Raw genomic sequence first — 27,758 nt, 5'->3', positions numbered from 1 at the left:
AGTTTTCCCAGTTCTTTATTTTCAGCTCTGGCATCCCCTGGGACTGCGATGTCAATGATCCAGACATTTCTTCATTCTATTACTACTATATCTGGTGTGTTATGTTTGAGGTGTCTGTCAGTTTGGATCTGGAAATCCCAAAAGATATTGACTTCCTCATTTTCTGACACCTTCTCTACCTGATGTTCCCATGGGCTTTTGGATTTTGAAAGTTATATTTTTTTGCATAATGAGCAGTGCATTAATTTTACCACTCTATCGTGTCTAATTTTGTAATCTGTGCAGTCTTTGGACATTTGCAGATGGTGTGTGATACAGTTTCATCTTTTTCTTGGCCGAGATGACATTTGCTGTTAACACAAATTATTATTATTATTATTATTATTATTATTATTATTATTATTATTATTATTATTATTATTATTATTATTATTATTATTATTATTATTATTATTATTATTATTATTATTATTATTGTTGTTGTTGTTGTTGTTGTTGTTGTTGTTGTTGTTGTTATTATCATCATTATCATTATCATGATGATGATGATGATGATGATGATGATGATGATGATTGTTGTTGTTGTTATTATTAAGTCAGATCACAGCCTTTGACAGATATTAAATTACTGATACAAGTTTTAACCAAAAAACCCTAAGTATCAGTTAAATATTGGTGTAATATGTACTGTATGCCATTCTTAATACAGTGGTGCCTCGTAAAACAATTTTAATTCGTTCCATTGAAATCGCTGTCTTGCGAAAACATGGTCTTGTGAAACCCAGTTCCCCACTGGAATGCATTGAAATCTATTTAATGAGTTCCAATTGGGGGGAAAAATCACTGTCTTATGAAAATTGCCCATAGAAGACATCGTCTTGCAAAACACAGTTCCCCATACCATCTTGGGGAAAAGCTATCCCCTCACCTGCACTGCCTTTGAAAACTCAAGGGGTCTCAGATGGCCTTATCCCTCTTTCTTGCTCCAGCAATATAAAAAGAGGATAAAAGGAGTCAAAACAGCCCCCTGACAATGGTAACTCCATTCGCTCTGATCTTCTACTACAGAGAATAAAGGTGAAAGAATGGAATACGAAACATCATCAGGACTTACTGCCTTTGAAATAGGTCTGATGACAAGAAATAGAAAAGGATTTAAAACAACCAGGTTTATCATAAGTATAATTTTCCATTAACACATTATGCAATTGAGTTCCTCACATTTAGGGAAATCATAGGGACCAGCAGCACACCCAAAGTACAATGGATAAACCTCCCCCTAAAAAACCCATTTTTATGACATAGTACTTTTGCTGCAAGGCATGAGTTGGAATAACTCTTGTGTCTCCTACCCCACTCTGTCTCCTAACCCTCCAAGTCATGGTGACCCGCTGGCTGTATCTCTGATTCAGTACAGGGCTGCACAGCTCCAGTCCTGCCAGAGGCCAAGAGAGCTCCTCAGTGTTTTGGGGTGCCCTGCAGGACCCCCATTAGGGGCTAGGTGTTCCTCCCACAATCCTCTAGTGCACAGGTATTAGCATATGCTAATACCTATGCACTAGAGCAGTGGTTCTCAACCTTTGTTACTCGGATGCTTTTGAACTGCAACTCCCAGAAACCCCAGTCAGGACAGCTGGTGGTGAAGGCTTCTGGGAGTTGCAGTCCAAAACTCCTGAGTAACCCAAGGTTAAGAACCAGTGCACTACAGGATTGTGGGAGGAACACCTAACTAATGCAAGGTGTTCTGCCCACAATTAGCATAAGGTGTGGGAGGAACACTTAGCTCCTGATGGAGGTCCTGCGGGGCAGCCCAAAATACTGAGGAGCTCTCTTGGCTTCGGCAGGACTGGAGCTGTGCAGCCCTGTACTGAATGGGAGGTGCAGCCAGGGGGTCACCATGCCTTGCGGGGTTAGGGGATAGCATGGGGTAGGAGCCGCAAGGGCCATTCCAACTTATACTTTGTAGGGGAAATAAAATGTAAAGGTAAAGGCTCCCCTTGACAATTTTTGTCCTGTTGTGTTCAACTCTAGGAGGCAGTGCTCATCTCTGTTCCCAAGCCATAGAGCCAGTGTTTGTCTGAAGATAGTCATCAGTGGTCACATGGCCAGTGTGACTTAAACATGGATTGCTATTACCTTCCCACTGAGGTTGCATGTGCATGCTTTCAAACTGCTAGGTTGGTAGGAGCTGGGACAAGAGATGGGCACTCACTCGGTTACAATACCATGTCACAAAAATGGCTTTCCCAGGGGAGGCTCATCCATTGTACTTTGGGTGTGTTACTGATCCTTGTGATTTCCCCAGATGTGGGAAACTCAGCTACATAGTTTATGTTAATGAGAGGATTACATTTATGATTTTTTAAAATAATCTCTTTATCCTTGGTTTCTGGTTATTTTTACCATTTTCTATCATTTAAATTTGCAACCATAGCCCCATTGGCAAAGACCTGCTTTTTTACCCCCCAAAAAGTGAGAAAGGGTATGCTGGTGTTTTTTTCCTAGGAGGCAGACCCTGGAAAGCCAACAGCATATACTTTTGTCCCGGTACCATATACTTTTGGGGGATAAAAAAGTAGGTCTTATGTAATTAATGTATTCCAATGGGGGGAACTGTCTTGTGAAACAGGATTAGGGAAAAAAACTGTCTTGCGAGGCAAGGACCTAAACATCATCCATTGAAAATTGCCCATAGGAATAATTGTTTTGGGAAGCAAAACATTGCTCAAAAAAAATATCACTATCTAGCGAATTCATCGTTTTGTGAGGCACCACTGTATTGCCATTTTTTTGCAGTTCTAATTGTGTTATTTCAGAAATCAGCATCTGATTATAATATTTTATGAAATTTTATAAAATTCTGCAGCATTGTTCCCAATGCCCTGATGACTATGGAAAATCTGTTTCATCCACAAGTGAGTTGCATACTCCTATTGCCAGGTCTCTGTATTTCTTTAATTTTTCCAGTTCTTTATCTTCAGCTCTGGTATCCACTAGAATTCCAACATCAATTGTTTACATATTTGTTCTATTACTGTTATGTATTATGCTCAAGGTGTCTTAGTGTTGTTCTTGCTATTGCTGTTGGGGAGGAGAAAGAATTTAATCCTGTCTCAGCACCAGGCTAAGATATTTCACTGCATGAGGTTTACAAGAACAAGAAAAAGATACCATTTCCCTAATTCCACAAACCAACCAATTAAATAGAAAGAGCCAGGCAGAATACAATGTAAGGACAGGCCAGTGTCTGCAAGGATATTAAATTTTCCAGCTAGCGTAAGAATGCCAAGCAAGGGCAACCTACAAGATTTTTTTTTCATCTGTTCACTTTCTTGCCCTTCTCTCTACCCTTTTGCTTTGATATCATAACCAAGGTTGAGTGACCAGAACTGCAGATGGCATTCAGTGTGTGGCTGCCCCATGTATTTTTGCACCAAAGATCAAAAAGGGGTGTGCTGTTTTGGTTTATGGAGGAGGTGGGCTTTGTGAAAGGATTGAAAGAGAACTACATTTCGCAGTTGCTAGATGTGCTAATCAGTGTGAACTCCCCGAGATCCACCCGTTTGCTACTTTTGCTGCGAGGAATCTCAAATGAAAGCAAACAAATACAGGGCACTTGTCAGGAGAAAGATCCAACTCCCCTGCCCGCGATACTATATGATAGCCCCTAGACAACTCAAAACCCTGAGAGCTGATGATGCATCCCTTCCTCTCTCATCACAAACTTGCTCTGTGCAATGAACATCTCCCATTTCTGTTGAGCCCTGGAGCCTTCTTTATGTAGCTGCTGCTCACTTTCTCTGTCCACCTCCTTGGTAGAGCATTCAGGAGCTTACCCTAGGGCAGTGACACATTGCCGTGCAATTGGAATATGTGGTGATCAAGGTAAGAGGCCTATGGCAGGGACTGTATGTATATGTGATTGTGTGTGCGGCGGAATGCAGCTTCATCTCATGCTCTCAGAATTCAACGTGATCTGACATGGTTCAAGGGGATTTGTCTAGCCTGTCAGGTACCTACCAGCATAAAAAAAGGGATGGGCCATGAGAGGGTGAAATGAAACCTCAAGTTCCCTTCTGTAACCACCCAGGGCATGATTCTGTGAATATTTCACCTGTCTGGCAGTTCAGCTTCTTAGCACCCGTGAGGGACTGCCAATGCTTAACATTAGTTGAATTCATTTGAACATCTAGCTTGGCCTAGATAGTACTACAAACCATGCCATCAAATGTAAAAGAAATACCAGGTTTTTTTTTTTTTTTAATCCGTCATAGCCAGAAAGAGCCAGACAGAATACAATGTGTTTTTGGTATAACTGAGATGGTAGTTTCTGAGTTTGACACAGTCTTCAAGGGCAGCCCTACATGCAGTACGCTGCAAGAAACTACTAATAAGAAAAAATTATTTCAAAGATAGGCTAGGCAACACCCACTACAGAAGTCACACTGACTGGCTAACTGTGGTTAATGATGGGCCCAAACTATCTCCCTTTATGGGCCTGTTTGAGAGTTAAGATAATCAAGAGAGGCCTTTCTTTCAGTCCTCAGCTTTACAGATACATTTGGTGGTGAGGCGGTAGAGAGCCTTCTCTGTGACTGCTCCCAGACTTTGGAACTCCCTCCCACAAGAGACCAGGTGGCGTTCTCTTTGTTGTCGTTCTGCAAGATTTTTATCTTGCAAACTTTCCCTGAGTGACAGGGTGCCCAAGTGGCATTTTTAAAATGATTTGTTGTACCTTATTTCTTTGAATAAGTTTTAGTGTTGGTTGTTGTGGGTTTTTCGGGCTCTTTGGCCGTGTTCTGAAGGTTGTTCTTCCTGACGTTTCGCCAGTCTCTGTGGCCGGCATCTTCAGAGGACTGGAGTATGAAATCTGTCCATGCTCTGTTCCATGCAGAGTTCCTACTCCAGCCCTCTGAATGCCGGCCACAGAGACTGGCGAAACGTCAGGAAGAACAACCTTCAGAACACGGCCAAAGACCCTGAAAAGCCCACAACAACCATCAGATCCCGGCTGTGAAACCCTTCAAGAATACGTTTTAGTGCTGCTTATGTTTTTTTGCACAGTATTTGTTTGGCACTTTTTGTTATTTGTCTGCTCACTTTTGTTAGCTTTTATATTGTCTTTTAATAATGTAAGCCACCCTGAGTACATTTAAGAAGACAGAGTAAAATATTTTACATACATACATACATACGTACATACGTACATACGTACATACGTACATACATACATACATACATACATACATACATACATACATACATACATACATACATACATACATACATACATACATACATACATACTATATTTACTAAGTATGTCTCATTATAGCTGGTTGGGATTTTATACTGAATATGTCACCTAGTCACCTTCAAGTTATGGCAGCCCTAAGGAGGGTTGTCAAGGTATGACTGTGTAACATATTTAAGAAGTGATTTATTGCTACCACCCCCACCATCCCCATGGGTTTCCATGGCCAAGCAGGAATGTCTCCTGACTCCTAGTCTAACACACTATTTACTGCACCACACTAGCTGTCTTCGTAGGGCTTACGTGTAGACAAACATGTACAGTATAAGTTTGCAGCCTAAATCTATATAACTTTATACATTAAAGATTTCTAAAACATTTTAAATAATTTCCATCTTTTTAATTTTCATTAACTCTTATGTCTAGTGGGGATTCGAACTCAGAATCACTCCATCATCCTAATAACATGTTTAGTAGCTCCATCCTACATGCTCTTTAACCAGGCACCAACCATGATGGGTCAAGCAGGCAGTTTGAAACCCCCATGACACACTTTATGGTAAGCTATAGGAAGCATACCACTAAAAATGTTTTTTTTTAAATCTAGAACTGTAATTCTCCTCTAAAGCAATTCTGTGCCTTGCGTTAGTGGAGAATTGTCACTTCTGTGGCCTGCAGGAGTTGCAGTTTTGGGGGCAAATGAATATTTTGCAGTGGTGGAAGAAATAAAACCTGCAGATGTTGTTGAGGGCCATGTTGTATGGGTCCTCAGTTTATGGTTAGGAAGATAAGAAATGGCCTTACACCCAGACAGATTGCTGGCCTGTTTTCTCTGTATTGCCTACACCAGCAGCCACTTTATAGAGTTTCAAATAAAATTCTTCCTTAATCTCAGTTCCATCTGGAAGTGCTGCAATATTACTGCGGGATGTTCTTCATAGAAAGCACATACTCCACCACTGAGCTAGACACCTTTACATGATTACTCTTCATACAGAGCATAATTGCTATTGTAATTGTCAGTAAGGTAAAACTAACCTGTCTTACAACACTTTTAAAGTGTGTGGGGGGGGACCATAATTACTGTTGCAGCAAGTTATCATCTTAAAAGAAGCATCCTCTAACTGCCACAAAAGAGAATGCATCTTCTCTGAGACATGCTTAAAAGACGTTATATGGCAATTTAGCAGTTTTGTTAAGTTTTTTATATCAGCACATTTGGGCACTAAGCAAGCCTGTAGACGTTCTCGTACTTCGCATAAAAATAAATAAATCCCAATATTGCATCTCAAACATGGTGGGCTTCTATTATCTGAAGAAATGTTAAGCAGGGGACCTTATTTTCTCTGCTTGTCACATAGTGCGAACAGAGAGTTTACCAAGTTCCAGAATCCACATGCAAAGGACTATGAGATAATTTTAAAAATGGAGACTGATATGTGTAGGATTGGGGGATCACCAGTGTGAAATAAATCACAGGAATTCCTTTGGACTGTACATCTTGAGCCACATTTGACCCTCACAGACTAGGGGGGGCACCTACAGTCTCTTACGTGGGACTTCTGAATGCCCTGGACCCATTCCTGATGCCATCCACACTACCCTGTCCATAGTTACCGTACTTCCATTTCTGTTAATATAAGTGACCTAATTTTGAACAATCCCCAAGCATAACGGCTTAAAAACTGAATGTTTATGATTCTGGAAAAATGACTTAAATCAACTTTTCCTGTCTCCCCAACATTGATTGCATTTTGTTCCTTGCACTGTGATGACAGCCATGCAAATTTCTAAGACCGCTGAGCTAGACTGTGTAGGGGGTTTCGCAGCTCCTGTTCATAACAGTCTGTTCAGTGCCTGTGAGGATAGAAGTCTGTGCATGTGTGAGAAAAAGATGGTGAAATGTTTGCTTATTTGGCAATGACCTTTGTCATGTTATGCATAAGTTCTGATGTATTTACAAAGGGTATACAATTTGTATTGAATCTCGCTCTACAACTCCACAGGCATTTACAAGATGTGCAATAAAATGTTCCTCTGTCAATATGATTATATGGATGCTTGGGGTTATGACCCATTGCAGGGATTTTTTTTCTTCGCTTATATACAAATTCCCTGTCTTTCTTAATATATGATTGTTGCTTAACTCCCGTCTTCTTTTCCTCGCCTGTATAGCCATGTGCTCTCCATGTGCGTGTGTCCGTGGAAACATGTGTTTGCCTTTGTGCAGTTCACTGTGTGCCTTTCCTTCACTGAGCAGGTGCCTATCGTTTCCTCTCCATCTGTTTGAAAAATCAGAGTTATTCAAATGAGAAATTGAGAGAGAACATTCCTTTCTTCTTTATATAAGGGATTCCTGAGACGCGTTATGGGGGTGGGGAGTTGTTTAACCGAGGCCTGTAAAAAGCTACTCAGCTGACTGCCTATGGCAAGTCAAAACTGCCCACAAGCAACCAGGATAGTTCATGAAAGTAATTTTAAAGCATATTTTTGCAGGCCAATTTAGTTACAGTATATGTTGGCAGATAGATTAATTATTTGGGAGGGGGTTTGTATTTGTAAAGTTTTTTTTTAGCTTCCACCTCCAGAGAGATAGACATAAGTGAGCAGAGTTGGTTTGGTGAGAAACAGTGCAAATTTACTGGCTTATATTATGAACAAAGACATACACAAATCACACCCTTGATTTCAGTGTAAACGAATCTGGATTAATAATCAATCACTGTTTTAGTACTCGTGAACGCTAATGTATATACTGCAATTCCACTGCAGCTGCAAATATGCTTAGATCGCCATAAGAAGATATTAAGTGATTTATAATTTATGTTAAGCAATATGATTATATATTTAATGTGTGCCGTTTCCTTAACATTAGTGTGAAATTTCAAAACTATGCTCTTTCCTTGTTATTTGGCAAGGAAAGAAAAAATGCAGTCGTCATCCATCTGCCCTTTATTTGGCCAAGGACTTCGGACAATAGCCAATCTCTACAGACATATGCGCACATAAATACTTGAATTGAACTGGGTCATTCCTGTATGCAAATTGTGTTGTGATAGCCAAATCGCTATGCTGCTAAAAACCTTAATGGGGGGGGGGGGAGGGTTGCAGTACTGTGGCAAGACTTACTAAAAACATGTAAGGAACTACTTTAAACAAGTGGATTATGAGATGGAGAAGTCTCCATTGCCTTGCGCTCCAAGCAAGGACAAAGAGCACTGTTCATATGTATGAATTAGTCGGTATTTTTATAACTACATGCACGCTTCATTGAATGCAGTGGGGTTTACTTCTCGGTAATACATGCATAGAATTGTGTTGTTAATACTGTAGAAAATCATTTGCCATAACTATTATTCTTTGGGATGCTGCTCTATCTGCTTAGCTCATCTGTGTATAGGGTGGCAGGATACTAAAACACATTTATAATGGATATTGACAAACAGCCAGAAAATTGCCTAATATGCCAGAACATCAGTTGATAGCTTCCTACAAGTCTCTACTATCAACTATTATGAATCAGGTACTGCCCCAATAATCCCTTTAACATATAAATTCAAAATGGCTAATTTCTCTCCTATATTCAGTAATTTGTCAAGCTTAAATATTTTAGACCATTAATCATATGTTTTTAATGAATTCATAATTGCAGTACATTAATTTGAATATATTAATCTATTAGGAATATTTAGTGTGCTTCATTTTTTTAGAAAATGAAGAAAGCCAAATATATTATTTGATAAACAAAGACTTTTCATTCCTTATTAGTGGAATTTTTTTATACATTTCCTTTTTAATTCTCTAATTACTATAAAACACCAGAACCAATACAGCTTTACAGAATAAAGAACTATACGCAACTTACAGTTACAATGATTAAAATGTGCTTCTATTTATTAATTAATTGGAACTAGTTAATTAATCTACTTATTATACCAATTCAGTCAATCCTAATTTCAGGTCTTCTTTACAGAACAAAATTTCCTACAAATTGCTCTAAGCATGCCTCTCAAAGAGAGTCCATGTCAGAACAATTACCCTTAAATCTTTACTACTATAATGGCTAAAAAAAACTATACACATGCTGGCAGAAACTGTTACTCTCAAGAGTTACAACTTCCCACAAATCTCTCTTCCAAGCATCATCTCTGCAAGAAAGTGGTCAATGGAATGGCATAAGAAGATGATGACATAAGTACTTGATGAATCTATAACTGCCTAGCAAATATTGACCTCTAATCCAGTTCCTCATATATAATGACACCATATCACCTAAGGTAGAGGAGAATAGACATATGCTAGTGTTGCTTTTGTTTTCTGCGTTGTAGTGTGATATTTGACTCTTTCTAGTATTTGCATACTTACTGTTTTTGGCTTTAAATATTGTCTTTTAATAATGTAGGTCACTTGGGTCCTTTTAAAGGAGAAAGGTGAGGTAAATTTACATTCATTAAATAATAAATAAATTTGGAAAGCATTACAATCAAAGTGGAGATACTGCCAATCAATAAACAACCCATAATACTTTATGCATGCTATTGGCCATTTGACTCCGAAGTCTATGCTTCTAAAATGGCTGCCATGGATAGAATGTATCCCTCAGGACTACCAATTTCCACCCAACATTTTTCTCTTGTCAGAACAGCTAACACTGAAATGCATAACCCCCAAAGTGTGATGAGTTACTCAGAATGACTGCACTGTCAGGAACGGTCAAATGTTTGACTCCATGTTTGTATGCCCTACCCACTATGCAATCTTACCACCAGTCAGAGTCCTAGACTCAAGCTCTAGAAGTCACTGAAACTCACCCAACCCCTAAACTCATGGGCTTCACCTCTCCCAGAAAAGCTACTGATACAGAAGTATAGTCTAAATGAGAGGAACCATCTCTTATAGGTTATTTCCCTCTGAAGGCCAGACTATGGCAGTATCTTAAGCACTTCTGGTCCCTAATAAGCCCTTCTCCTCGACCTTCTTTTCTCCCCTTCTTCCCCCTGTAACTGGTCCTCATTCATCTGACAGGATCCAGGCAGCCTTGTTGTTTCCATAGCAACATTGCCATGGAAACTGCGGAGTCCATTCCCTCCTCCCCCTTATCGCCATCCTTCCCTCACAAGCACAGCCTTCCCTGGGGCAATACCACCAGGGGGACTCAAGAAACCCAATGAGGGGCGGACTGAAGGTTTCGGAGCTTTACCTAGCTTTGGCACTCTAAGAGTATGTGTGGGGCTGGAGGAAGGACATATGTTATTAAGAAACACAGATATATATTGTCTGTCAGCCTTCCTCCCCAAACCTTCCTTATTCTTTCGTCTCCATTAGTTAGCTAGCTCATTTCATTTTTCCTTTTAAAATTTCTCTGTTACACTTTACTTTGGCTTCCTTTTGCGTCCTCTTAGATTCTGTCCCACTTCCTTGCATCCCTCCCTCCCTCCCTCATATGTACCCTCCCATCACAGAGAACCTGGAGTGCTCCCAGATATCTTGTTCCGATGACAATCCTCCCTCCCTCCATGTGTACGATTCCACCAGCCAACACCTGTGAGTAGGCAGGGCCTCCACACATCGTCTGCAATGGATCCACTGGAAACTGATGGAGAAGCTGCCATGTCTGAGGTCCTGTGTTCGCATTGTATGCACACGCGCACACACCTTCCCTGCCTACAAATCAGCACATTCAGTTGTATGCACACATTCACGACATCCTCCCTCCAAGCATTACCAGCACTTCACACATACACATCTACATACCTCCTTCCTATATATCAGATTTGCATTATATGTGTGGTCCTGTACAACCCAACCCATTTTCATATACACGTAATATATATTTGTTCACATTGATGCTTGGTCACACACAAATAGAGACAAATGAGTATAGATGCCTGATCTGATCACGCACATGTGGTCATGCTGAGTCTCGTAAGTATGCAAAATCAATTCTTTCTGAACACATGCATTCAGGAAAATAGAGGCCAGTACTTCTGAGTACACAAGGACACAGTTGTGATCTGCCCATCCCAAACTTACACCTGGCACCTGTTTTCTTCTGGATCTACTGCTCTATTACAGTTAGGTTGTAGTGCAGTGCGGCAGCCCTGGGGAAGCACATTTGGGGGGGGGGGATGCAGCCAGTTAAATATGAAAAGAGTCAGTTTATATCGTCTTCATTCTCTCTCTCTCCCTCCCTCTCCCTCTCCCTCTCTCTTTCTTTCTTTCTCTCCCTCTCCCTCCTTTCCTCTCTCTCTCTCTCTCTCTCTGTGTGTGTGTGTGTGTGTGTGAGAGAGAGAGAGAGCATGTGAGTGTGGGGGGAGAGAGTTTAGGGATAAGAAGGAGCAATCCTGATGTGTGAATATGATAGGAATTGATCTTTTAAAAGCTGTTAATATATAATCCCAGTAAAATAGACAACTGGAAAAAACGCATGCCAACACTGTCACATAACGCAACACATTAATGATCTGCCACATACACAAAGAAGCAAGAAACGTAATACACAACCTATAATTTGAGACATACATACACACAAAGCAACTGTCACATGGCTAGAGCTGCAGCATCTCTCTCTCTCTCTCTCACACACACACACACACAGATGCCAAAAGCTCACAGTTCTGAGCATAAAATGGCAACATACAAATGTATAAAAGCTAGTGAAATACATACCTAGTGCAAAGAACAGCTGCATCACAGTTGTTAAGGCAAACATATATACACATACACACATTCAAGTAAAGCCTTAAGAGTTAGCACATTGATGGAAAAAACTGTTCCACTAACAGGCATACAAATATACATATTGGTATAGCCTTACACACAAGTGAAAATCAGTTATACAGTGACTGTCTCGTCATATACCCTCTGAAACCACTTTTCTACTGAACCATCCCAGGAGCTATGGCACTTCTCATCTGAATTCCAGCACAACCCGATACTCATACCAAGGTAGGCTTGGACCAAGATACAATCGACATACCACAACAGCCAGATCTGTTCTGCAGCATGGGGTGTTTAACCCCTTCCTTCATCTCCAAACAGTCTGTAACAACAAATCTGTTTTGATTTTGTAGGTTTGATACAGACCAGAAATGCAGTAAAACCTGAAGTAAAAAATATGCATTTCACACACAAACACACACACACACACAAACAGGGAGTAAAATCCTTCAAGACATTGCCTGCCACCTCCCACTTTTTTTTTTTGAGTTGTTGTAGCTTATCTAGTACATCCAACCCCAGACACTGTTTCTTTAGTGACATATTGCATAAATCTAAAGCTTACCTTGATCTATTTTTTAAAAATCCCATACAAAATACTTCCCTTGTTGGTGTAGAATCTTTTTGCTGCAAGCCGTCAATGGCAGAAGCAATTTTTCCCCCTAAGGAGAACACTTGAAATTCCAGATGTTCCTCCACACATCAAGAGAATACTTGATTTTCCTTCATAGAAAAAAAAAATCCCACCTCAAAAGTGGGCACTTTCTATTAAAAAATAGAATTCCACTCTGTGAAAAAGAAAGGCAACACATGAATTAGACATGATGCTTTAGGAATTCCATTGGCTGCTCGGCAAGCCAAGAGCTGTACTGATTGGTGAAGAGAATGCACTCGATGGATAACTACAGCCCCTCACCCAAACTGGTGCCCCTCCCTCGAAACTGCTTTCAAGTCCCAAAGGAGTGAAGAGGGTGAGTAGGAAGAGCTTTCATTAACAAAAAAAGAGTGAGCATCCAGTTCTGGATGGAGCAAAGAGCGTGGGATGCAGGAGCCTGGGATTGGACACAGACGCCTGTCAATCAAACAGGAGAACTCAGCCACCTTTCTGCATTTCCCCAGCTGTCTCTTTCTCTGTCTTGAATTTTTTGCTTCAGAAAAAGGCGGAGGTGGGGGCGGAAACAAAGTTTGCTCTGTGCCTGCTGCTGTCCCATTCAACACTAGCTCTTAACTTTGAGCATCCTGTCCAGAGAAGCCCATCTTCCTGGCTACCATTAGAGACTATTCACACCCCTCCTGTATGAGAAGCTGGATCAGCTGTTCCAGTTTCTCATGTTCCTAAAAACACAAGAAGGCTATTTTCAAATTCTTGGTGCAGAGAAATCCCACTTAATTTTCTTTCTATGGCTGCCTTAGCTACAGTTTTTAGAAAACAAAAGAGGAGGGCATGCTTTGTCAAAAACTGGTAGTGATGGAAATGTTGAGTGGAGATATGTAGATTTCGTACAGGTTCCCGTCACGTTTTCCCCGAATATTTTGAGCACTACCAAAAAGATGTTGCATCGGTTCGAAAAACTTAGCTCTTGCCTACGTTAAATCTGACCTTTTTATCCTCCTTCTCTGCTGGCAGCTATTCTACTGCTTTTTTGGTTGCTTTTCTACTTCTTGATCGTCTTATTTTAACGTTTCTCTTTTAATTTGTCTTTGTCGCATCTAGTGTGCTGGACAAACTGGACAAGGAATGTTTACAAGAGAGTAAGAGATAGCTCAGTAGTTTAGGTATCTGGCTGCAGAGCCAGAGGTTGGGAGTTTGATTCCTTACTCTGCCTCCTGAGAGAAGAGCCAGCCTATGTAGCCTTGGGCAAGATGTACCATCCCAGGGCACCCTCAGGAGAAGGGATTGGTAAACCATTTCTGTGTATTCTCTATCTGAAAAACTCTGGAAAAGGTCACCATAAGTTGGAATCAACTTGACGGCATACAATACGTACATAAGAGGCAGACCTCATCCTTCCTAAATGGGGGCAGTGCACAGGCCCCTTTTAATTTATTTTATTAATCAATTAAAAAGGGATCTGTCTATTCCCTCTCTTGTGTGCCTACCATGTAGCTGGAAGATAAGGATGGATTCCTTTTCCAACAGTCTTTTAAAAATGCATGTGGCACAGCAGTGGGGAAAGAGTAGTGATGTAATCTCCCCCCTCCATTTTGTGTAGGAATCCTTAGACGTAGCATCAACAGTGTGCAGAGACTGGCCTGCTTGTCTTCTGATTGCCACTGGGAAATGATCAGACATATATGAACCCTTGAAGTTGTATGTGACATCTTTCTCTCTTGTAATAGTGTTTCCAGGGAAGACAGAGGAGAAAAGTTGGCATCTGGGTCTTTCATAGGGAAGGGTTTGTGTGTCTTTAACTCTGTTGTGGGATCTATTATTCCTGTTGGGTAGCCATTTGTACTTTCCACTTTCACCCACATACTGGTTAGCACCTCATTGCTTTAAAGGTGTCATCATACAATAGTATCAGTTTATTGATCTGTCTATCTATTCTACCCATCTACCATATTTATACATCACCTTTTTGCAAATAACAGCATGTGCAGCAATCCATATAAGGTAAAAAGCAACAGCAACACATTCCTTTTCAATTTTAATGAGTAGCAGGAACTAATTACTCTTTCTTTCTGTTACGGAATTTGGCGACAGTAGAAATACGCAGAGTTATTGAAGACACTTTACCAGTTCTTCTTGTGTTGCAAGACGGTTGTATTTACAAGTATTTACAGTTATATACAGGCAGGCATCTGAACAGCAAGACAGGAACTCTATACAATCTGGCAGCATGCATGGCAGCAAGTGATAGTGGAGGAAGAAAGAGAAGCAAAGACACAGTCCACTTATATACATGTACATGGCTTTGTTCAGTCCAATCAGAATGCAGGTGACTTCATCCTTTTGCACCTGGTCTTCTCCTGGTTTCAAGTCATTGCATCAGCTCCAGAGTGATTCAGCATTCTCACATCTGTGCACAATGGCAGCTCGTTAATGAAACACATATACAGGTTCAGGCTTATAAAATTTCTATACTATGACACTTTCCTCCCTGGCTACATTAAAAACACACACATTTTTATGATGTTTCTAGGACCATTGTATGCCCATTTCAGCTGTTACTCTTCTTTTGCTGTTTGTTCTTAAATGTATATTAAAATATTTAAATTATATTAAAATACTTAAGTTTAATATAAATTTAAGAACAAACAGCAAAAGAAGAGTAATAGTTGAGGTGGACATACAATAGTCTAGAAACATCATGATAATTTTTTTAAAAGTGGGGAAGGGAGGAAAGAAAGGATGAGAGTTGATACATAGGTTAATTCCACCTGGATTTCCATGTTGCAAGCCATCTCCTCTTGATGAACCTAGGAACTTACTGACAAGAACTGACCTCTAATCTGGTATTTCATATACTGTATAGTGTACTGGCTCCATATTACCTACAATATAGGAGAATAGGTATATGCTAGTGTTGGTTTTTTTGTTTACCATTTGATAGTGTAGTACTTGACCATTTAGTATTTGTAGACTTACTGTTTCCAGTCACTCATCTAGGCTTTTCTTTTGACTACAGAATTTGCCTTTTACATTCTAACCCGATAACATCTTTCGTTTCAACCCACAGTTCTTCTGGTTGACAGACAATTGACTTTAATAATGCACATTTATTGCTTATGAGGATTTCATATTCATCAGAAATATTTAAATTATATTAAATTATTTAAATTATATTTTGGTACTGTGATTGTTTTAGTGTTCTTTTTCACTTCTGCTCTAATTTTTGATATTAACAATTAATGGTCAGTATCCACAGTCTACTCCTGGATTTGTTTTGGTAAACAGAATACAGCTTCTCCATCGACTACTTCCAATTATGTAGTCTGTGGGAGTTCTGTTTTTGACCACTTGGTGATGTCTATGTGTAGAGTCATCAGTTTTGTAGCTGGGAGCATGTATTTGCAATAAACAGATTGCTGGATTCACAGAAATCTATGAATACTTGTCCTGATTTATTTCTGACTCTTAGGCCAAATTCGCTAATAATGTCCGGGTCTGTTTTCCTTCCCACTTTTGTGTTCCAGTCACCAACAGTTATAAGCACATTCTGCTTTGGTTGTGTGGTCAATTTCCTCCTGAATGCTTGTGTAAAAGATTGAGATTTCTTCATTTTCAGTATCTGCAGTGGGAGCGCAGACTTCAGTGATGGTTATATCAATAGATTTGGCAAGAAGTTGGATGGATATTATTTGGTCAGACTTTGCATTTTGGCTCCTAACTATCTGTGCTACATCTTGCCTAAGTTTAGAGCTGAACCATTTCTTTTCCTAGGTAAAACTACTGATGCTCCTGGTTTAGAAATCAGATTCTGCTCGGGTGGCACAAGGGGTAGGTATGGCACAGTAGCCAGAAAAGTTGAATTGGGATTCAGATGGTGGTCACACTGAACTATAAAACATGAAGGCTTTTTATTAATTATTCTTGCTGAAAAGAAAATATATTGGTTTTGCTGTCCATTGCAATAGCTCTTTCTTAGTTGGATAGAATTCAGTTGATGATTGGCAGCATGCTTGTGCCGAAAGGGTGACCTGAAATGGATGGGCATGCCACCCTGAAAATAGCAGGCTGCCGACAGCCTAGGGTAAGGAAGAGTGCCAAGCTGAGGGCAGGGAAGATAGATAGAGTACTAGGAACACTCCCATGTAAGGAAATTTCTGCCCTCCCTCTTCTACTCTGCCAAGAATCAAAACAAGAGAATGAAGTTAATGGCAGTTAGAACATCAGAATTTGTACCCCTGCTTATCATATCAAATTCATGACAAATACAGCCCCTGTGCCATGCCTGTAATCACAGCACTCATTAGAGGGTTGGTTTATTTCACTGTTGTGTGTATGTTTCTGGGTATGGGGAGGTGAGTGGCTGAGAAGGGGAGGATTAAATTTTGACAGAGGTCTGAACTGATGGCTTTTGAAATAAGGCTGAAGGCGACATGAAATTAAGCTGAGAGGCCCATGTCGTTTTAGAACTGGAACTTCTCCGCCTCTGGTCTCATAATAATCAAGTGCCATCAAGTCAATTCTGGATCATGATAACCCTTTTCAGGCTTTTCAAGGTAGAGAGTACTTAGAAGGGGTTTACCATTTCCTTTTTCTGGGAGTGTCCGGGGACTGTGCAGCTTGCCCAAAACCACACAGGGACCTCTGGTAGGGAAAAGAAAAATGAAAAAGAAACATGCATCCTACCAAATGGGTTGTCTAATCGTTAGAAACCCACATCTGCTCATTGATTTGCATCAGACCAGCGTGTGGAAAATACTCTTTTATTAATCTCCTTGTCTTTGAGCTCAGTTGGGTGGTTAAAATGTATTAAATGGCATTTAATTTACTGCCCATTTAGTGTTCTCTATTACATGTCGGTAAACAATCATGGGAAATGGGACGTGGTGGTGCTGCGGGCTAAACCGCAGAAGCCTCTGTGCTGGAAGGTCACAAGACCAGCAGTCGTAAGATCGAATCCACACAACGGAGTGAGCTCCCATCACTTTGTCGCAGCTCCTCGCCAACCTAGCAGTTCGAAAGCATGTAAATGCGAGTAGATAAATAGGTACCACCTCAGCGGGAAGGTAAAATGGCATTCCCTGGTCACGCTGGCCACGTGGCAATGGAAACTGTCTTCGGACAAGCGCTGGCTCTACGGCTTGAAAACGGGATGAGCACTGCCCCCTAGAGTCGGACACGACTGGACTAAAAATGTCAAGGGGAACCTTTACCTTTACCTAAACAATCATGAGAGCCAAGGTCCAAAGCTAGAGAATCAGTACAGGAATACTGTGAGTTTGCTGATCACAATAATATTTGTCTAAATTATCGCGTGATTTACAGTATTTTTAAACAACTGCCTCATCGGGGTCTGAGACCCCCCACACATGTACATATGCTAATGCGTTTTGACGTCTTAAAATGACTAGTCAAAAGAAACAGACGAAGTATTTTGTAATTTTTGAAATAAATACATCCAAATTCCATATACTGTAGAGGTGATATCTTTATAGTAAAAATAATTGTGTGCTGTCAAGTCAATTCTGTTTTCTAGGTTGATCATACACAAAAGAGAGTTACCACTCCCTTGTTCTTGGGGCATCCTGGGACTGTGCAGCTTGCCCAAGGCCATGTAGGCTGATTCTTCTCCCTGGAGGCACAGTGGGGAATTGAACTCCGAACCCTCTGGCTCCACAGTTTCGGTGACTCTTTCCAGAGTTTTCTAGGTAGAGAATACACAGAAATAGTTTACCATTCCCTTCTTCTGGGAATGCAAAATCTACAAAAAGAGCTTTGAAGAACTCTTCACAAGCCTAAGTGGTAGTGGGAATGATTGGCTACTTCATTATAATTTTAAGATTGGTGTGAGAAGAGGCTGAAGTCATTCAAAATAGGCTATCATATGGAGATGGGTATTGGCCAAAATTGTATTGCTTAGTGTAATAAATCACACTGCACTAGGGCATGGAATCAATGGGGATTTGAAGACTTAACCTGTCTGTAACTTCCCTTGATTCAAATTAGCCTACTCTAATTGTGATGTACTTTAGCATAGTAAGTTGCAGTTAGATGGGCCCACTTGAAGTCAATTTACAGTGGTGCCCCGCATGACGATAATAATCCATCCCACTGAAATCGCTGTTTAGCGAAATCGTCATCATGCGAAATCCGTTTCCCCATTGGAATGCATTGAAACCCGTTTAATGTGTTCCAATGGGGAAAATACCTTGTTGTCCAGCGAAGATCGCCCATAGGGAAGCCATTTTGCAAGCGCTGATCAGCTGTAAAAATGGATGTCCTGCGAAGCATGGGTCCAGAAAACACAGGGCAGCCATTTTGCGAAGCCGACGATCAGCTGTAAAAATCGTCGTCTTGCGAACAAACGGTTCGCGAAGCACGGACCAAATCGTTATCTAGTGAAAATCCCCCATTGGAATGACTGTTTTGCAAATCGCTATAGTGATCGCAAAAAGTCATTGTTATACGGATTCGTCGTTTAGCGGGGTCATCATCTTGTGAAGTACCACTGTACTACGAAAAGCAACAGGATTTTGGTCGTAATGTGTCTGCTGTGGATCCCTGAATTAAAAAGCAGTCTAAAATAGAGAGTTGCTATTCCTCAAAGCCTCCAGGAGGGGCATTTCTCAGAGAACAAGGCAGAACCTCCATTTGTTTTGCTACCCCAAACTCCAAAACTTTTTCCCTCTCACAACTGTAACTGGATTCCCTGTCTTTTCTGTTCTTGGGGATTTGGGGGGGGAGTGGAGGTACCCACAGAAGATCCTGTGAGCTGAACATTGGCTTCTAGACCCTGGCAATTTGGCTCACTACTCCAGTAGATGTATGATGTATCAATATGAAAGCTGGGCAATTAAGAAAGCTAAATGGGGAGGAAAGCAATTCATTCAAAATACGGTGCTGGAGATCTTTGTGACTGCACATCATGGACCATGAAAAAGACAAATAAAAGTATGTCCAGATGGACATATACAGTACTTTGCTATTTGGATAGCTTTTAGTGCTCTCTGGTTCAAATCAAATTATGGCATTCACTCCTTTTTGGTTATTGATGCAGCAGTATTCTCTTATTCTATTCTGTTATATGGCAGGGAAGGGGAGTGTCATTAACTGAAAGGGGGACAAGTTGGATCTAAAGATCAGGAGAAGAACCGTTGATCAGTGTGAATGGAAGGATCACTTAAGTGAGAGAGAAAATGGCACTAAAGGAAAGAACCTTTCAAGCATGAACCTCAACTCTCCAGCCTCCCCCCTCTGAACGTGCCCTAGGTAGTCCTAGATCAAATCAATCCTGAACACTCTCTAGAAGCAAAAATGATAAAACTGGGCCAGTTGTAATGTGGGCACATCATGAGAAGAGAAGATTCACTGGAAATGACAGTTATCCTAGGCAAAGCTGAAGGCAGCAAGAAAAGAGGAAGAACGACTATGAAATGGAGCGATTCAATAAATGAAGCCATGACCTTCAGTTTGCAATAGCTGGGCAAGCCAGTTAATGCTAGAACCTTTTGGAAGTCATTCATTCATAAGGGTCAGAAGCAACCTGACAGCACACAACAACTCTAGTAGATGCTGTGATAGGTTTCAGGTTGTGCTACCTGGGATGGAGAAATCAGCTAATAATGGTCAATCTCTCATTTTTAGAAATACAAAATCCAGTTACAATTAGTAACAGGAAATCAATTGTTAGAAGATGGCTTTGTGGTACTAGCATTTCCCTGGAATCTTTAGGATTGAAAAACCACAAGAATTTGAGAAAGGGACCCCATATAAGTTCTTTCTGAGAAGAGCGGGAGGGAGAGAATATTGGGATAAGAAAAAGAAGGGTAGAGGGAGAACTGAGGACTGTAAGCATTTTTAGGAATTGTTGTCAGTGAGCCAGGGCTCTCAGAATGAAAGCACAGGAAATTGCCATTAACAGGAACCATGACACCATCTGCCAGACAAACACCACTTCAGGCCTTCCTGTAGCTTAGTTTCGATTCTTACAGTGTCCATAGGAAAAATTTCCCAGTGACAATATACTGTATTATGAATGCTGCATGTACAGATTTGTGCATATACAGGTACAAGACACACCTACACCCATATGGATCATTACAATTGCCTGCCTTTTAGGATTCTCATTGGGACTGTGGCAATGGGGGTTGTCATGACAAGCCACCTGTACGTCCAAATGGCTGCCAGGCTACTCTTGTTCTGTTGGCTGCTTCATTCTGGAGATCTGGTGGTGTGAGTTTGTAGATCTACGTACTGACAACTGTAGATCACTTTTTGAATGCCCTTCCGGTGCAGAGCTGTGAGCATGGCCAGCAAAGACACATCATTTCTTATCTAGATACTAACTGGACATAGAGAGGTGCCAGTCTTGAGGGCGAAATGGCATTTAAGTACAGAGATGTTGCTGTCTTCCTTTCTTTTGAGCTTCCGTGGGATAATACTTCCTGTCACTCTGGAGCAGATGAGGAAGGATACAAGCCAAATATCCACCAACAGAAATGTTCATCTTCTCTTCCTCTCCAAAAGCTGTTTCTTGAATGAGTTGACCGCTCACACAGAGATGTGGCCTACACCCCTGGGAGGCTTAAGTAACCTTTGGAAATGCTCTCTCTCCTTGGTTGGCTCCTGCCTACAGGGCACTGCTTCAGGATTTAGGATCAAGGGGTTAAACTGCTGAGCTGCTGGACCAGGAGGGCAGTAGCAGAAAAGTGCCTGTCCTTCCCCTATGTTTCCTCAAATGTGACCCATAAAGGCCCGTTACCTCCTCCCCACATTCATCTTCCTTCCACTTCCCCACCTTAATCTTTTTTTTTTATGATCTTTCTAGGCTCCCCCTCTGCCAGCCTGGACTGCAGCCATCTCTTCTAGACAGGAAAGGACCCATATCGCATTTCATGACACTCTTCCTGTGTATAAACAGCCGCCCCCACCCCAAAGGCAGCCACGTGGTGATGCCAGGCGAAGAGGGATCCCTGCTTTTTGCAAGTTCTTTATTCTATTCCTCGCTCCTACTACCTCTGGCCGGGCTGGAGAAGGGGGCTGGGAAATCAGCAATTTTGCTCCATTAGCTGATGTCTCCCAGTGTGTGGAATCGTCCAGTTGCCATGGTGATGGGAGTGCCACGGTAACCAGCAGGCCCCCTTTTCTTGTTCGCTACCTACTTCTCCCCATGCCATGTTAGCATGAAGAGTTACATGGGGACAGGAGTGGGAAGAGACCCCAGGAACAGGGCTGGGCATAGCTTTTTTTGCCTCTGCGGGGGGAATCAATTTCCCCTCTCTCTTTCCCTTTCATCTCCAGAAATTTCAGCACACGTCCTCAGATCCTATAGTGAGAAGCAAATTAGGCAGGCTCTTAGTAGGAAGTTTCATTGAAAGGACAATTTTCTTGCCATCATAGGCATGGGGGCGTTTTGACACCTAGGAAACGCCTGCCCTGGATTTAGTGCCAGCTCTTTTGATACTTCCTCTTCCTCTTCCTCCTCCTCCGCATATTAGCAACTTTCTGGAGACCCAAGAAGCCAGCCTTTTCACCCAGAATAAGCTCAGGCGAGATTCTGCCCTCGCAAAACATTCCGTGATTCTCTGACCAAACAGACACAATGATCTTGAAGAATTCCGAGAGAATGGCAAATCCAATCCAGTTGATTAGCAAACACTTTTAGTCAGATAGGGTGACTGCTGACGCACTGCCAGAAGAGGAGGAAATACAACTGTAAAAAAAGATGTAGAATTGAACTGCATTTGCATCTGCTAATGTATTTGCACAGATTTATTTGCAACCTATTCCTGCTATTTGAAAAAAAAAACAAAAAAGCTCAGCATAGGAGGGAAGACAGTAACTCATGTACCCTTTTGCTTCCTGATCTGTACTGGTGCTAAGTGTTGATGGCCAGCTTTCCCATCTTACAGTTCTTTGGACGCGATCCTATGGGGAAACAGATCAAAATCTGAACTGCTTGTGGAGCATTTCAATGCAAGTTATTTCCCTATGATCACACGATGTACAGGGAAATGGGCTCCAGCTTGAACCCTGATCTATGCCCAAGCTGGACATTTTTGGTCCAGCTGAAAGGCTTTTACGAGGGAGGGCCAGGCTGGAGGGTTTTCCCCAAAGACACAAGGCTTACTTTTAAGAGATCACTCCTGTTAAAGTGAATATTTTCAGTGTGATCAGGCGTGCATGTTTGCAGCTGTCTGGTCGCACTCTAAATCTCTAAAAACTGGGCCTGAAGTGGACAGCCCTCCAGGCCAGTCCACATAGGGTATCTTCAAATGGAGGACTGTCTTCTGAAACAGGACTTGGAAAAGTTGAATTTTTGAATTTCAACCTCTAGAGTCCTTCAGCAATTACGGCTACTAGCTTGGTTTTCCAGTTACAAGCTCTGTTCTGAAAGATCTTCAAACAGAAATACAAACAAATCTATAATTTGGTTCACAGGTTTAGGGTACAAAACCCCACCTTGTTCATGGCTGGGAATCCACATTGCAGCAGTAAATTATGCAAGAGGCAATATGGAAACAATTCTAAAGCCTGTTCCTAGGTCCTGGACATCTCAGGGTGTGCTTGTTCCCATCTCAACCTTGGGATTTGAGATCCATGGAAAATGCATTTCTTCAGACCCTGGGCTCTATCAGACAGGCATTTGTCTCACTGTTTGGTGCACTGGATTGCTCTTTTTCCCAGTACTCAGACTACCTGATTGCTGGAGTGAACCACTCCATCCACAGAGATCTGTCAGTGACTTCTACTTTTTAGGTGAGCGTAGGTGTGCTCTAGTTTCATCCATTCCCAGCATGTGTGATTGTCGGGAATGGAACAAAACTCAGCCTGGTAGTTGTCAAAGCTGCCATAACTCCTGCTCTTAGTTTCTAGCATCATGAAATGATTTAATAAGTGAGCAACTTCAGAATATCTGCAAATTTAATGCTTCTCCTGCTCCTTGGGGGGGGGGAGCAGGGGAAGTGAAATTATTTGTCTGTGCTAGACCATTACTGATGCACTGAATCACTTAAATTAAATTTAATATTTTTTTTATTTGCCTTGTGTGTAATGCCAGTCAAGAAACTGCCCAAGCCCATGGATTCAATCAGCACTTCACATAAAGGCAAAGAATTTTTAAAAAAAAAATTTAATAAGTGATCCAGCAAATCACCAATGGTCTAACACAAGTGACTTATTTAGACTGTACCTAAAGAGCCAGTGTGGTCACATTCTCTTTTGCACCAGAACGTTGGACTTCGTACCGCAAACAAAAGAGCCTTCTTTATTGTTACTCCCAGCTGTAGTTCCAGTCTGGTTATCACTGACTCTCTTCTGAACAAGCGCCTTCTTCTCTCAGCCTCCCACTCATATCGGAGTGCCTATCTTATATTGGACAAAGGTATACAGTATTGCAAATGTTGTTTTAACTGGAAGAGAAAAATGTTGCAGAGTTCTGAATTTCTGGTAAACTCCCTTTTATTACATAGTAGAAGAACAGAGACTCACAGAGGAAGATAGCTTCTCCACCTCTTTCTCATTAACTGGCACTTACAGTCTCAGCAACTCACTCTAAAACATTTGTAGCAGAAAGAATAAAGACATTTAATTATTTAAAGTTTTGAACAGATCAACAGCAAACTGACTAAAGAAAGGGAAAGAGACACTCAGAAAAGAGACAGGTCTATTTTTGAACAGAGGCAGAAAGGGATGATTTGTTAGTGCTGCATAGATTGGCCATCACCCCAGCTCTGAAAAAGTCTCTTCCGGTCACTCAAACCACAGGCAGCATGTGAGGTTATAAAAACTCCAACAGAAAACAGGTGTAGAAAAAGGCTGGGCAACAAAAAAACAAAAAAAAAAAAACAAAAAAACAAATCCCTGGAATGTGCATCATATAAGTTGTACATAAAAAGCAGAACTACAACCAGAAATTCCTGACCAAGCAACTGATGTAGAAACAACCTGGATCAAGGTGACAGAGAATTTCACAGAGAATCTTGCACACACTGGCTTGCAGTTTATAATTTAAATATTTGGATTTATGAGTCAGAGAAAGAGCAAAGAACTTCACTACAGATGGAGGTTTCTTCTTAAAAACAACAGCAGCAGCAGGAGGAGGAGGATGCCTGGGAAAGTTTAGCAAGGGGTCACTGTGGGATCACATTTCACTAAACAGGTTATACCTGATGATCTCCTTGCCTGGGGATGTGTGTGAATATTTTTTTATGAAAATGAAAATACAATCCTCCCGCCCCCCCATTACACCCCAGAAAACCTTCCTGATTCCTAGACAGTTTCACCTTTTACTTTCTCTACCTCCAAGATTTAAAGTCACCGCAACTGGGATTTTCCTGGTTGGAATATTTCTAAGAACAGGCTAACGACCTTTATTGAGGGCACCTCCCAGAATCCCCCAACCAGACCCCACAGATCTGCCGCAGAGCTCCTGTGCCTTGCAAAGAAATCTTGAGCATATTCTATGCCACACAATCACAGCACATTAGATTTACCCACTTATGAAATTTAAAAAAAAACTCCAAGTGGTAGAACCCTGTGCTGGTTGTGGACCTCAGGCTGCAGAAAGAGTGTGTGCCATGTCTGAGTGTTTTTCTGTGCTCAGGTAGTTTTGCCCTGCAAGCCAAAAAAAACAATCACACATGAAGCAAAATGATTCAAGGTCAAACCACCCTCTGCTAGATTTCTTTTTGCAGGGTTTCTTTTTAAACACAAGGGAGGATTTAAGAGTAGTGCCCTCAACAGACAGATGAAAGTGGTACAGGTCATTCCACCAACTCTTGCTATTTTAGGGCCAAATGGCATGATGATGACTACGCATCTCCCTTCAGCAACGCTGGGGTTAGGAGTGCCAGACCCTTGTATAGTTCTAAATCCATGTACAATATAACTCTCATGCCCCCCCAATGTAATTATAAAGCATAAACAGTTGATTAAGACAGGCACACAAACACACATACCGACCTTCCCTGGATAGGGGGCTATGTGGGCCACCAACATTGTGAGACTATCTGGGCCACCAACAGGGGTCTTAGTAAGCCCCCCCCTTCCTGGAAATGAATAGCAGCACAGTATGTATTGAATATTTATTTATTTATTGAGGGAAAGAACTACTTCTTAAAAAGCAAATTATTTAAAAGTAACAAACTACTCTTTGGTGTGGGGGATAAACCTTAGAATTATAACTAATTACTTTAGAAATTAACTTTCAAAACATAGAGGTGTTTTTAAAAAATAACAGATGTATACCTGAAATATATTTAATTCCATAGTGTAATTATACACTGTTAGAGCAGGACTGGGAAAGGTAAGGTAAAGTTTCCCCTTGACATTTAGTGCAGTCATGTCCGACTTTAGGGGGCAGAGCTCATCCCTGTTTCCAAGCCGTAGAGCCCGCGTTTGTCCGAAGACAGTTTCCGCTGTCACGTGGCCAGCGCGACTAGAACTATTTGTCTACTCGCATTTGCATGCTTTCAAACTGCTAGGTTGGCAGGAGCTGGGACAAGCGATGGGAGCTCACTCTGTCGTGTGGATTCGATCGTACGATTGCTGGTCTTCTGACCCTGCAGCACAGAGGCTTCTGCGGTTTAACCCGCAGCGCCACCACATCCCTCAGGACTGGAAAAACCAGGGTTCAAATTAAACTCAGCCATGATGACGTTTACTGGGCAAGTTGGGCTTTTATAAAGATAGTCACACTTGCTGATGATCAATTACGCTAGGGTACTGTATTTGGTTAGCAACACCTTAGCCTCTGAATTCCTATGGAAGCAGTAAGTGTGTACTTAGTTTTTCACACATAGCTTCTTCATTTTGGCTTTTTTTGTAAAATAAATCATGAAATGGTGTAATATGTCATGTGTTGTTCACCTGAGGTTGTATTTACTTAATTTTCAGATCTGCTAAGGACCAGATGATTTTTATTATGCCCTGATACGTAAAAACAAAGAATTCAAAGAGGGTGTACTTTCTTTTTCTCATGTCTGTATGTATATGTTGGTGGGGTTAACATCTCCTGACACTTTTCAAAAGAAACCTGTTTGCAAAATATTTGTATTCTCTGTGTGACTGACATATTTACCTGGCTGTGCAGATAACCTGAAACCTTGGGAGTTCCAAGCAGTATGGTAGCCCCCAGCCCAGGTATTGCAAATGAGGAGGCCGGACAGGCCACCCCCACCTTTTTCCCGGTATGCAATGGACATTTATTACAATTCTCTTTCTCTTTCCGTAGGCTACATTATTTGCTTACAAGGGAGGGTGATTCGTTTAAGCTGCCTTGGCAGCCAGACCTTTAGCAGGTGCTTTGCAAATAATCCCTGGGCTTCCTGGATCAGCCAGTTGTATCTACTCTCTGCCTGGCAACAGGCACAGACAGGGGAGCTGGCTATGAGGGTGTCCTAAAAGTGGATTTTGGAGGCTAGGGATCTTAAATCCCCTGGCGAGCCTTTGACTCTGGCAGTGGAATTTTGCGTGCACCTGGAGAGACAATGAACAGGTGAACTGAAAAACAATACACACCCGGAACTAAGCAAGGAAGTAAGTATGTTGAAAAAGTATGAAGGGGAAAATAAGGGGAGACAGATCTCATAATTTTGGGGGGGGTATTTAGTAGTTACAGCAGCTGTGGGGTTAAAAGAGCTGGTTTCTACTGTGTTGGTGGTACTGAAAAATCTTTGGGTGGCTCAGTACGAGAGAAGTGGGTGGGAGATGCCAAGATGGACATGCCCGGGGCTCTTTGAGAAGGGAGATTTATCTTAGAATTGCAGAGCGGGAAGAGACCCTAGGGATCACAATGTCCAGCCCATCAAGGAGGCACAGTGAAGACTCAAACTTTCAACTTGTAGCTCTGCAGCCAGATACCTAACCCTGAACCTAACTGAGCTAGATCTACAGGATGAAAGAGGAGAGTGGCCAAAGATTCCTGTAAACACCTAGTCTGCCAACAGGCTTTATCTGGCATAAGCTTTCGAGGTGGCTTGTGGACTGAGGCGAAAGGATGCCTCTTCCCTCCCTCCAGTTGTGGGGGACAGGAATGGTGTCTGTCTGGTCAAGAGCCACAGAGGGCCAGATGCATGAATGACCACCTGCATATGATGAAGCAGGCTGCAGTCCGTCAAAAGTTGTTATTAAAATAAAACTCGCTAGTCTTCAAGGTGGCCCAGGAGACTCTGT

At 41.5% G+C, this 27,758-nt stretch overlaps 2 protein-coding genes across 4 annotated transcripts in view; one reads left to right on the top strand and one right to left on the bottom strand.

Annotated features, from left to right (window-relative positions):
* The window catches only part of SHISA7 (shisa family member 7), a 33,488-nt gene extending 20,455 nt beyond the window's left edge, over window positions 1-13,033 (bottom strand). For both annotated transcript variants that reach the window (XM_020798791.3, XM_078377062.1), the window contains exon 1: window positions 12,540-13,033. The gene's annotated coding sequence lies outside the window, so the exon portion shown is untranslated. The remainder of the gene's footprint in view (window positions 1-12,539) is intronic.
* A 6,191-nt stretch (window positions 13,034-19,224) lies between these two features.
* FAM83E (family with sequence similarity 83 member E) overlaps window positions 19,225-27,758 on the top strand; it is a 43,404-nt gene continuing 34,870 nt past the window's right edge. For both annotated transcript variants that reach the window (XM_020798763.3, XM_072976771.2), the window contains exon 1: window positions 19,225-27,122. The gene's annotated coding sequence lies outside the window, so the exon portion shown is untranslated. The remainder of the gene's footprint in view (window positions 27,123-27,758) is intronic.

This window comes from Pogona vitticeps, chromosome 6 (assembly GCF_051106095.1).
Source record: "Pogona vitticeps strain Pit_001003342236 chromosome 6, PviZW2.1, whole genome shotgun sequence".
NCBI lineage: Eukaryota > Metazoa > Chordata > Lepidosauria > Squamata > Agamidae > Pogona > Pogona vitticeps.
This window is presented reverse-complemented; position numbering and strand designations above follow the sequence as displayed.